Below are 12,730 nucleotides of genomic sequence, written 5' to 3'. Positions count from 1 at the left end.
TTATTTGTGTGCCTCCACACATGTATGGAGAGTGTGTATTTCTCTCCCCCTCGTAGTAAATCTTGTTACCACGAAGATTTTTGTTCCTAACACCTTTTCTTACGTTAAGGTTGTTTCCTTAGGATGGATTCCAGGAGTGTTATTGCTGCATCCAAATGTATGAACATTTGTAAGGTCCTTGACTTGTCTCATTGAGTTGTTTACAAAAGGACTGTACCAATTTACACTTCCACTTACAAAGGATGAGAGAGCCTCTATTAAAATGTTTAAAGGCCGGGCTTTTCAGAGCTCTTAGAAATCATTGGCTATAAGAGGCTGACTTAGGTTTCTCATATGGTCATAGTCATCTCAAAATAAATACGCATTTTCTATAGCTATAAAAACATGGCATGCGCAGATTGCCAAACAACCACAAAGTAACTTTGATTAAAGGAGGAAACTGGTCTACTTGTTGAAAATGTGGTAATGAGACAGTTTCCACCCAGCCGGGAAGCGCGGCCCGGAGGGGGAGGGGAGCCAGCATTTCTTCATGCCTCTACCCATCCTGAAGAAGGTAGAAAGGAACAGGTCAGCGTTCTCTTCGTTTACTTTGTAATTTTTTTTTTTAAGCAAAATGTTTAATTTGTTTCCATATGCCTGAGTTGATGATGCAAAAAACACGGTTGAAAACGAGCAGAAAACTTCTGGTGGGCAGGGGTTTCCTGTAAACAAGCCCCAGAGTACTGGGTAAGAGAGGATTAGAGCCATTTTAGCTGCGACTCCAAATTCTATTTTGTTTCCTTGGGGACATGCTGTTTTTATTTGTGGGCTTCAAATAAAACTACTGCAGAAACTGTTTTTTTCTGTTCAAAGCATTCTTATTTTCTTTAAGGAATATATCCTATCAGTTACAAGTCTTTGTGGAAAATTCAGCTGTCTTGCTTTGGAGAAGTTAATGTGTCTGTTTTTTGTTGTTGTTGTTTTCTTTTTCTTGAGTCAAGGAGAAAGAAAAACTAATTACTGTTATGTTTATAGGAGGACAAAAAAAAAAAAAAGGAAGTTGATAAGAAATACTTAGCATGAAGGTCTTTAAAATTCAGCCTCTGAATTTTTAATTCCCTTCCCTCCTTTTTCAGGAAACAGAACAGAAATAAGACAGACGGTCTTATTATCATAGTTCCCATTTCAGTGTTTTCACCCCACTCGACCAGGACGAAGTCATTCCTCAGAGAAAGTGGGAGCAAAACATAATCTCTTAAAATATTTTTAAGAAGACATGCGGACTTAGTCTTTGTGAAAAAAAAAAAAAAGTAAAATGTGCTAACCACATTAAAAAAGGAGCCAAAGGGATTAGCCCACATTAAAGGGCGGTATTGAACAGGTTGCCTTCCAGGGAGAATCCTGGTTGACGTCATTTTGGCGGACGTTTATTGCGTGATTGCCATGTGCCAGGCACCGTTTTAACGCTTCATGGTGATGAGGGCATGTAACCCTCGGGACCGCCCATTCTGCAGGTGAGGCTGCGAAGAGGGTGAGGCCCTGGCCTTGGTCTCCCAGCAGTTGAGGGCGGCTGCAGGATTTGAATCCAGGCGGTCTTTGAGACTGGGTTCTGAGAAAACCGGCTGTGCGAGTGGTGGGGGACCGCTGAGCAAAAGCCCCCCGCGGGAAGTGGTGAAGAGGCTTTGGGCCAACTCAGTTCGGAGCGCCAGTGTAGATACGTGGCTACAGAGTGTCCTGGGCGCCGGTCAGGGGTGTGGCTCCGACCTTAATCTCATCCCCGGCCTTTCCCAGGCTCAGGGTCCTGTGGGAGGGTGTGGTTGGGGAGGACACACTCCCCGGAGCTTGCCAGTTTCACCTCCTTCCCTGCGGGTGGGTCGTCCCCACCTCCCGCCTCGTCTCCTAGGCCTGGCTCGACCTCCAGTTTGGAGAAGATGCTCCAGAAACACTGAACGGTAGGTTGCTCCCACCTTCTGTGAGGATTCCCAGCTCACGGTATACTCTGCAAGAATTCCACTTGCTTTGTCTACACTGGGCGATGTAGCAGAGGATTGAGCGACTCAGGTTCCGGAGGAGCTGGATCCGGGTTCAGATCTGATCTCTCCCTTTCCTGCTCTGAACACCCTCCCGTATTGCGCCCTGGCAGGGCCCTGCGCGGGTGAAGGAGCGTCTGTGGGTGTCCTTCTCTGCTGTGCAGAGCAGGTAGGTTCTGTGGCCGCAGGCAACGGTCGGGATCATAAAGGTGTGCCTTAATTGAGCGCTTACTGTATGCCAACCCCCACCCCCCCATCCCATTACCACGAGGGAGGTCTTGCCTATTCCTCCCAAATTCACTTGTCGGCAAGTACCATTTTTAAATTTTATTTTTATATTTTTGTATTTAATTAACAAGACGGAGTATCGCTCTGTCGCCCAGGCCGGAGTGCAGTGGCACCATCTCAGCTCACTGCAACCTGCATTTTCGGGGTTCAAGTGATTCTCCTGTTTCAGCCTCCAGCGTAGTTGCGGCTACAGGCAGGTGCCACCAGGCCCGCCTAATTTTTATTTTTTTTTAGACGGAGTTTCGCTCTTGTTGCCCAGGCTGGAGGGCAATGCAGGATTTCGGCTTTTTGCAACCTCTGCCTCCCGGTTTCAAGCGATTCTCCTGCCTTAGCCGCCCAAGCAGCTGGGATTATAGGCATGTGCCACCATGTCTGGCTTTTGTATTTCTAGTAAAGGGTTTCTCCATGTTGGTCAGGTTGGTCTGGAACTCCCAACCTCAGGTGATCCGCCTGCCTCAGCCTCACAAAGTGCTGGGATTACAGGCATCACCACCTCGCCCGGCCCTTAATTTTTATTCTACTTTTTAAAATAATAAATTGAGATGGGGTCTTGCTATGTTGCCAGGGCTTGTCTTGAACTCCTGGACTCAAGTAGTCCTCTTGCCTCGGGCTCCCAAAGTACTAGGATTACAGACTTCAGCCACCATGCCTAGCTAATTTTTGTATTTTTTGTAGAGATGGGAAGAGGGGTCTCGCTATGCTGCCCAGGCAGGTCTCAAACTCCTGAGCTCAAGTGATCCACCTGCTTCGGCCTCCCAAAGTGCTGGGATTACGAACAGGAGCCACTGTGCTGGGCCCTTAGGGAGTTCTGTTATCCCCATCTGTAAAATGGGGGAAATGGAGTCAAAGACAGTTCAACAGAAGTCGCAAACGGGCACAGCCAGGGAATCCAGTTTTGGTTTGAGCCCAGAGAGCTATTTTCAAAAGCTGAGCCCTGACTTGCTGTGGGGGTCACTGCTCCAAGGTGCCATTTTGTACTCTGGGAGACCCGGATTCTGAGTCTGCGGGGATCCTGAAATGGAGTATGGTGTGCTTGCTGCAGAGCCAGTGCCCAACCAGTGATCATTATTATTGTTTTGTTTTCCTAAGGCCAGGGTCAACCACTTAGGACAGAGAAGAATGGTATGAGTCAGCATGCTTTTGGCCTTAGATCTGGGCTGCAATCCCACTTTCTTCTAGTTGTAGATCTTCCAGTAAGAGAAGTAAGTCAGAAAGTTAGCTAACCTCAGGCCTCAGTTTCCTCATCTGCAAATGGATTTAAGCATGAAAGTTACCAGGGGAACTAAATAATGCCATAATATAAATCAGCTTTAAAGCTGAGAGTGGCACAAAGCGGGGGTGCAGTAAAGTATTTTGTTTTTCCTCTTTTATTATTATTACTATTTTGAGGCAGAGTCTGGCTCTGTTGCCCAGGCTGGAGTGCAGTGGCTCAATCTCTGCTGACTGCAACTTCCACCTCCAGGATTCAAGCGATTCCTGTGCCCCAGCCTCCCAAGTAGCTGGGATTGCAGACATGTACCAACACACCTGGGTAATTTTTGTATTTTTAGTAGAGGCAGGGTTTCCCCTTGTTGGCCAGGCTGGTCTGGAATTCCTGAACTCAAGTGATCCTTCTGCCTCGGCCTCCCAAAGTGCTGGGATTACAGGTGTGAGCCACTGCACCTGGCCTGTTTTTCCCCTTCTTCTTCCTCTGTCTTCTCCTCCTCCCACTTCTTCTTATTTATTTATTTAATTAATATTTTGAGACCGTCTCCCAGGATGGACTGCAGTGGCATGAACACTGCTCACTGCAGCATCGACCTCTTGAGCTCAAATTATCTTTCTGTCTCAGCCTCCTGAGTAGCTGGGACAGTAGGTGCATGCCACCACGCCTGGCTGATTTTTGTATTTTATTTTGAGATGGAGTTTAGCTCTTCTTGCCCAGGCTGGAGTGCAGTGGTGTGATCTTGGCTCACTGCAACCTTCGCCTCCCAAAGTGCTAGGATTACAGGCGTGAGCCACCGCACCCGGCCTGGAGAACTTACTGTGTGTTGACCGTTGGACAACAGAGGAAACTGGTCTTCCCTTTGAAAATCCTGCAGCCTATTCAGGTGGTTAAGAGAAATACACATATCCAGGGCTAGGCATAATGCAGTCGATGTCATAAAGGAGGCATTGAACAAAGGACTGAGTAACTAAAGGAGCTGGCAGTTGGAGTGGATCTTGGAGGCTGACAAGGGTGGTTACAGGTTGATGTTTATATATATGGCATTCATGTTGGGGGACTGGGTGATGGGGGAGGCATGCGGGCAGTTGGAAGAGAGCAAAGAGACCAGTAAGTATAGAATGGTGTATCAAATGTTTATCCAAAAGCAGGATGTGAAACTAGTAAACATTTTCATTCCTAATGTTTTGTTCTGCACAGTAATTAACACAGTGTGTATTTTTATTATTTATTTTTTGAGAGAGAGTCTAGCTCTGGGATTACAAAGTGCTGGGATTACAGGCATGAGCCACAGCGCTACGCAGTTGTCTATATTCTAAAATGTGGATATGGTATAGCTTATGTGGCCATTTTCTTTTTTTTTTTCTTTTTGTTAAAGACAGGGTTTCACCATATTGGTCAGGCTGGTCTTGAACTCCTGACCTCAGGTGATCGGCTGGTCTCAGCCTCCCAAAGTGCTAGGATTACAGGCATGAGCCACCGCACCCGGTGGCCATTTTCTTTTGATGAACATGTGGGTAGTTTCTGGCTTTTCACTATTGTAGACAGTGCTGCATCCTTGTGTATGCTTTCTGTAATTATATGCTTGTCTATTTATTTGTGTGTTGATTTATTTAATGTCCATGTTTCCTGTTAAGATATAAGCTCCATGAGGGCAGGAATCCAATTTATTTTGTGCCTCATTCTTTACTACCTAGCCAAGTGCTAGGGAGAAAGGAGTAGTCAATAAATATTTATTGAATGAGGCCAAAAGATTGGCTGGAACCATGGTGTGGTTTTGCATACTAAGAGAGGGAGCTTGACTTAATTTTGGAAAAGTAAAATATATTTTGGATAATTTCACACAAAGAAGTAGCAGGATGGTTATTAGTGGAACTGAAGAAAAAGTATTCTGGATTAGAAAGAAGGCAGGTAGGTACAGGAGAACTGATTATGAGATTAACAGGTCAGAAGGAAACAAAGAAACATGGGTGGTGGGAATAGAAAGGAAAGGGTACATTTCCAGAGAGATTAGAAGGATAGGATTTGTGAGATTTATTGACTAGCTATGAGGGGTGATGCAAAGAAGGCAGAGAAGGAAAGGTGACATCTAGCATGGAACATTTTAATTTTACATTCATTCTATCCCAGCTCCATTGAATAAACACTAATTGCTTTGGTATATTAATTTGTATTACCTTTTCTTCCCTACTTTTCTTTTTTTTTTTTAAGATGGAGTTTTGCTCTTCTTGTCTAGTCTGGAATGCAATGGTGTGATCTTGGCTTACCACAACCTTCTACCTCCTGGGTTAAGTGATTCTTCTGCCTCAGCCTCCCGGGTAGCTGGGACCACAAGTGGGAGCCGCCATGCCCAGGTAATTTTTGTATTTTTCGTAGAGACAGGGTTTTGCCATATTGCCCAGGCTGGTCTTGAACCCCTGGCTTCAGGTGAGTACCTTGGCCTCCCAAAGTGCTGGGATTATAGGCGTGAGTCACTGTTCCTGGCTTCCCTTTCAAAAGAGATTTCAGCTGGGTGTGGTGGCTCACGCCTGTAATCCCAGCACTTTAGTAGGCCTAGGCAGGTGGATCACCTGAGGTCAGGAGTTCGAGACCAGCCTGGCCAACATGGTGAAACTCTTGTCTGTACTGAAAATACAAAAAATTAGCCTGGCGTGGTGGCAGGCGCCTGTAATCCCAGCTGCTTGGGGGGCTGAGGCAGGAGAATAGGTGGAACCCAGAAGGCAGAGGCAGCGAAACTCCGTCTTCAGAAAAAAGAAAGATTTACAGACTATTACAGTCTGGTGAGGAAGAGGATTCTGTACACAGGTATACCAAGAACTCAAGGGATGACACAGGTGGGAGGAAGCTAGCCCTCAGGCAACCAAGCAAAATACTTTATTGCTGTTCCAGAATGTGGGGAGGGGAGGATAGTGGGCGAGGATGTTTCAACCTTGCCCCAGAGCCACACAGGACTGACTGGTAAACATCCTGGAAACGGGGTCGAGAAATACACATGGTGTCAATTTTTAGAACTGAGGAAATGTAGGTTGGTGATAAAGGGGGAGTCTGACCTTGGGTTCAGTTGGTGCCTTGGCTTCATTGTAGTCGGGAAAGTAGGAAACAAATTGTAATGATCCTGAGCATTAGTTTTCTCTTTTTTCTTTCTTTCTTTTTTTTTTTTTTTTTTGTTGGGTCTTACTTTGTCACCCAGGCTGGAGTGCAGTGGCTCAATCTCAGCTAACTACAATGTCCATCTTCCGGGTTCAAGCGATTGGGCTTACAGGCACATGCCTCCATGCTTGGCTAATTTTTGTATTTGAGTAGAGACGGGGGTGGGAGGGAGTCTCACCATGTTGGTCAGGCTGGTCTCAAACTCCTGACCTCAGGGGATCCTCCTGCCTTGGCCTCCCAGACTGCTGGGATTACAGGTGTGAGCCATCGCGACATGCCTCGTTTTCTGTTTTTAAAGAAAAGGCAGTATAACTAAACGAGTGAGATTGATAAGATTATAGCAGGGAGCGGATTTATGAAGGGTCTGATCATACCCTTGGCATAGGAAGAGGAAAATGTTAGCTTGAAGTAAAAGGACTCCAAGTTCTTACGGTTTGTCTTGTCCTTTCTGTTAAACCAAGATGCGATTTTCTGGGAGATGTTAATATCTCTTGAGAAAGAAAGACTTAGTGGAAGTTTGATGGTTCTTTCCATTTTATTTCCATTTCCTTTTAGTGGCTTCCCAGTACTCTTGAAATAAAACCCAGAGTCTTAGCATGGCCCACTGGATCTTGCCAGCTGTGTTATCAGGACTTTTGTTTCGCTGATGCTCTTTGAGACAGGGTCTTACTCTGTTGCCCAGGCTGAGTGCAGTGGCACAGTCTGAGCTCATTACAGCCTTGACCTCCCCGGCTCAAGTAAATCCTCCCGTCTCATCCTCCCGAGTAGCTGGTTCTATAGGCACACAACGGCTAATTTTTAATTTTTTTATAGACATAGGATTTCGCTATGTTGCCCAGGCTGGTCTCAAACACCTGGACTCAAGCAGTCCTACCACTTTGCACTCCCAAGGGCTGGAATTACGAATTACAGACATGAGCCATTGCGTGAGCCACCTCGCCCAGTCGGGAACTTTGTTTTTATTCTAAGACGCATGAGGGCTGTGTTACCGGGAATTTTGTTTTTATTCTAGGACACATGAGGGCCATGACATAATCCAACGACGACTTTTGAAAAGGTCAATTGTGGCGGCTTAGAGATGGGGCGGTCTACATTTCTGCCTTGTAAACACAGGGATCTTGCATGTAGAGACGGAATCAGCAGTTGGAAATGTCTTTTGGAAGTGGATGGGAGAGTTCTGGGTGGGAAATATACACATTTAGGAGCTTTCCAAATATTGATGGCATGCTGAACCTTCGCACTGAGTAAAATCACGTGAATAAGAAAGTGTTGCTAGCATGGGGCCCTGGGGCATGTCAGCGCCTAGAAGTCAAGAAGAGGCTAAAGAAGGAGCAAAGGGGACCAGGAAGGAGCAGCCAATGAGGACTGAGGGAGATCAGGTGAACTTGGGGACCCAAGTTCAAGGCAGGAAAGAGTGTCAGTCAGCTCTATCAAGTGTTGCAGATGTGGCCAATACCAGGGAACAGAGAACTGACCGCTTAAATTTTGCTGTAACTAGAGTCGAATCTGTAACTAGGGCTTCACATGGGCCTGCCTTGATTTCTTGCTCCTCTGTCCCTAACCTATCTTCATTCCATGGTCCCCAGACACACCGGCCACCTTCCAGTTCTTTCTCCAAGCTTGGCTGTCTTCCCCTCTGGTCCTTCTCACCTTCTGCTCCCTCTGAATGAATGGAACACTCCTCCCCATCTTGGTATGATTTGCACCTGACTTTCTGGGGGTCTCTGCTCCTCAGGGATCCTCAGTCTAAAACAGCAGGCATTTCCCCTCTCTTGTTACCCAGTCCCAGTAGGTTGCAAATACAACTACTGGGAGGTTGTCTGTTTCCCTCAAGAAGATAAGCCCCAATGGGACAAGGACTTCATTTGTTTTGCTTACTGTTCTATCTCCCATGCCTTGAACAGTGCCAAGGCCTCCAAAACTCGAGGCTCACAAGCTTTGTAGTGTGTCTCATTTCATTCTCCAGACTCTTGAAGAAATGTGAGTGACTGTTATCTATATAAGTAATACAAACAATTATTATAATTGTCTTCTTCATCATCCCTTCCTTTTTATAGATAAGGAAACTGAAACCCAAGAGAGTTTTTTTTTTTTTTTTTTTAAAGACAAGATTTCACCATTTTATTCAGGCTGCTCTTGAACTCCCGACCTCAGGTGATCTGCCCATCTTGGCCTCCAAAGTGCTTGGATTACAGGCATGAGCCACCATGCCCGGCCCAAGAGAGATTAAATAATATTCTAGGGTCGAGTGCGGTGGCTCACACCTGTAATCCCAGCACTTTGGGAGGCCAAGGGGGGGGTGGAGGCGGATCACTTGAGCCAGGAGTTCCGGGCCAGTCTGACCAATAAGATGATGAAACCCCATCTCTACTAAAAATAAAAAAATTAGCTGGGCATGGTGGCATGCAACTGTGATCCCAGCTACTCAGGAGGCTGAGAAAGGAGAATCGCTTGAACCCGGGAGGTGGAGGTTGCAGTGAACCAAGATCTCGCCATTGCACTCCGTCCAGCCTGGGTAATGAGCGAAACTCCGTCTCAGAAAAAAAAAGAGAGGGGAGAGAGAGAGAGAGAAAGAAAGAGAAAAAAAGAGAAAAAATTCTCTAGGGTTATGCAGCTCTCCAGAGGTAGAATCTGAGTATCTGAGCCTGAGTTACTGAAGAGATGGTCATAACGAGGACACCACGTCAGAGCCTGCCCTCGCCTCCCTCTCCCACAGAACTAGGGGGTTTAAAGCATTCTCAGAAAGAATGGAAGCCAAGTTCCTGAAGAGAATGAGAGGGTGTGAGGCAAGGGGAACCCCAGGGCTGAAGGCTCTGGGTCAGAGAGAAGGCTGGAATGTAGGAGCCTCAGTGAAGGGCATGCCAGGACTTGAGGCTGGAGGTAGGCCAGGGCCAGGTCTGCAGGACTGATGGGGCAAGCTATGGAGTTTTCTCCCTCAAGGCCATAGGAAGCCATTGAGGGGTGTTGAACTCATCTGATATCCATTGTAAAACACATCTTGGGTTATAGGTAGACAAAGCATTAAGGCAAACCCAGAAAGGAAGAAGGTTTGAGAAATCTGTACATACAGTTTTCTGTCTTTGTCTGGAGGGGAACATGTGACAGAGCTGACATCCTTTCCTCCCTTCCCTTTGGGACCCCTTGCTCTCCTGAAGTCCCTCAGACCTCACTGCCTGCTCCCTCTCGGTCCCCTTTGCCCTCTTTGTCTTTTCCTTTATGTCCAGGTGCTGAAGCACCCCAGGGCCCAATAATACTAGCACCTCTTCTTGGCGATTTTATCCAGGCTGATGGCTCAACATGCCATCCATATTTGAAAAGCTCCTAAATGGACATAATTCTCATTGGGAACTCTCGCTTCCCAACACATTTTCAACAGCAGGGTCCATGTTCACTGGCAAGGCACCTGCCATTGGTACCCTGGTGTAGGCTTTTATTAGCGATAAAGATAAATGGACAAAATTGAGACATATGAGGGTTTGCTGACGGATTCAAGGTCTGTGTGGGGTGGGGCAGACGAAGATGAAATATCCTGATTTGATTTTAAGATTTTGGCTGGAGATAATAATAATTGGATTTCAATTAATGTTAGTTAACCAGCTTCTTTCCCCTCTGTCCCTCATTCCAAAGCTTCCCGTTTGGAATATCTGATGAAGGCAGAAAACATTAAAGAGGTGTTCCCAGTGTTGTGTTTTGGGTGCAGTTTTTAAAGCAGTTTACATTAACATTTTGAGTGAAGGGAATTTCAGAAAACTGTCCAGAATATTAGTGGAGTCATGAGTTGTGCTTGCAGTGGGGGAGGGCACTCATCGAATGCACCAGTGGGATAAATCCAGTTAAAAAATGTTGTTAACTTTATCAAGATTGACTAATGCAATCAAGTTGGGAGGATTCTGAAACCTTTATTTAAATTGAGTCTTATTCTTGACCCCTCCCTTTTTGGTTTGCTTATAAAAACCAGCAATCACATCTCTTCCAGTGTTCTTCGGAGCCAGGTAGAGTGAAGGCCTAGAGAGTTTTCAGGTTCCAGACCCTGCCTTCTCTTCTGAAAGGTAATTTCTTTTTTTTTTTTTTCCAAACAAAGAAATGTTTAATTATTTTATGCTGATACAGTTTTTTCTTTTAAATTTAAAATGAGACAAATACTTTTGTGCCTTTTAAGGTTTCCTTTTAAGCCACATGCCTATACTCTATTTAAAGAATAATTTTTTAAAAAGAAAAAGAATAATTTAAGAACTGTACACATAGGGACAAGCCATAAGCTGCACCAACTGAATCCTAGATCCTCTTTCCCCAAGGGCAAAGGTAATTTCTGATATATATATATATATATATATATATATAAAACATATTTTGATTGTATATTATTTGATACTTTACAGAGCGGTGACTTGCATGGGCTAAAGAAACTTAACAGAAAAGAGTTGTTTGTTATTCCTACTGTAGTGCATTCAGACTTGTTCAGAGGGCTGTCCCTGTTTCCTTCTCAAATGTCCTTTGTAGTTTGCAGATGCTGGCAGGTTTGCCTAACTTTTTCATGTTCTTTTCCTGCTAACTCCTCACTGCAGTTTTTCAGGTTTTCCTGCTCTGAACACTGAATTCTTTTACGTCCCGTATCTATGTTGGCTCTGTTTCGGCTCCAGGGATTTACATATAGTTTCCAAATAGTTTTTCTATCATAGTTCCACAGTAAAATAAATGCTTATGAAATAAGATTATACCGCATTCTGTTTTTCTAATTAAGGCTAAGTCTCAAAAGATGATTCCAATAAGTGTTAAACAGCGAATCAGAAGTTTATTTTTCTTTTTCCTTTTGTTTTTTTGGTTTTGTTATGTTACTAGAGCTGAGCATGCTGTGACTGGCAGGATCTCGATAGAAAATCAGATGTTAGCTAAACGGAGAGGCCTGATATCACTAGGATTAAATCAGAGATAATGGTGTGATTTTATAAGCGCATACTAGGAAGTATGTCTTAAGGAGGAGGGCCTGTTTGGATAATTGTGAAAAATGAGGAGTAGCTGATATCTGCTGCATGAAAACGAGATGGAGTGGGGCTTTTCCGCCCTTTTCTCCAAGTAACATGTGCAGAGCTTTTCTTTTGCTTCCATTCTTTGTTTTTGTTGCTGGCGTCTAGTAGCACCTGACTCCTTTAGAGATGGTCTAGCCAGGGACTGATGGCGAAGCTGGATTTCTTGTGGGTGGAGCTAAGCGTAGGAAGACCAACGTTCGATTTTCAGTTTTCACTTTGTGCAATATGAGTTCTTAGCTTTTATTACAAAACCAAATGTTTCCAGCGTTTTCCTGTTACTTTTGGAGTTTCCATATTTTAATTGTTTGAACTCTACATGCTTTCCAAATAAACGTTAAGTATGAGTCTCACATTCTAAGGGAAGTGTGTGTCTCAGGGAAGCCCTCCCGGGCGAATTCAGATCCTTCTACGTCCTTCTGAAAACACAGTATGTATTTGCAACCCAGCAGTCAGTTCACTGGCAGAATTTTGCAACGATTTCCCAGTTTTGTTGGCACGTCTCCAGGATGAGGTTCTTTGTAATTCTTTGCTCAAACATAAGGAGGATCACATATAAATAAAACTCTTAGCAGATAGATCAGTGAATACAATCATCTTTCAATTTTTAAAAGCTACGACATAATAAGCTGCTTTTTTTTTTTTTTTAAGGGAGGCGGTGAAACAGTAACAAATCATGATGCTATAATGTGAACGAAGTGGTAGTTTTGGAGGGCACAGGGGGAAAAAAAAGCACAACCTTTTATGCTCAGAAAATAATTCAGTAGCAACAAGGTCTGAGAGCTAGGAATCTCCTTGTTCTTACTAAAACGATTATTTGTCAAAATATTTGATTGTTTCCTTATTCCTCCTGAAAAGTTTGGACTTTTTTCTTCGATTTTGACACTAGAAGTTTTAACTATCAGCGCTATTGTGTTTACAGCATTCAAGGTCTCAGAGTTCAAAGGTTATCCATTAACATGTAGAATAAGGCTACATTTAAGGCTCAACCTGGTTCTACTTGTTCATAGTTTCTTTGTTGTGTAGCAAGGCGCATAGTCATTTGTTTTCATAAA

The 12,730-nt window shown here is 44.5% G+C and overlaps 1 protein-coding gene across 2 annotated transcripts in view; it reads left to right on the top strand.

Moving 5' to 3' along the window:
- The first annotated feature begins 446 nt into the window (after nucleotides 1–446).
- Nucleotides 447–12,730, top strand: part of ZNF217 (zinc finger protein 217) — a 39,637-nt gene continuing 27,353 nt past the window's right edge. Inside the window, exon 1 of one of the 2 annotated variants that reach the window (XM_078372003.1) lies at nucleotides 447–1,493. The gene's annotated coding sequence lies outside the window, so the exon portion shown is untranslated. Of the gene's footprint in view, nucleotides 1,494–10,628; nucleotides 10,701–12,730 lie in introns of those variants that run through there. The other variant, XM_035298955.3, reaches the window with a different exon arrangement.

Source organism: Callithrix jacchus, chromosome 5 (assembly GCF_049354715.1).
Source record: "Callithrix jacchus isolate 240 chromosome 5, calJac240_pri, whole genome shotgun sequence".
NCBI classification, from domain to species: Eukaryota; Metazoa; Chordata; class Mammalia; order Primates; family Cebidae; genus Callithrix; species Callithrix jacchus.
This window is presented reverse-complemented; position numbering and strand designations above follow the sequence as displayed.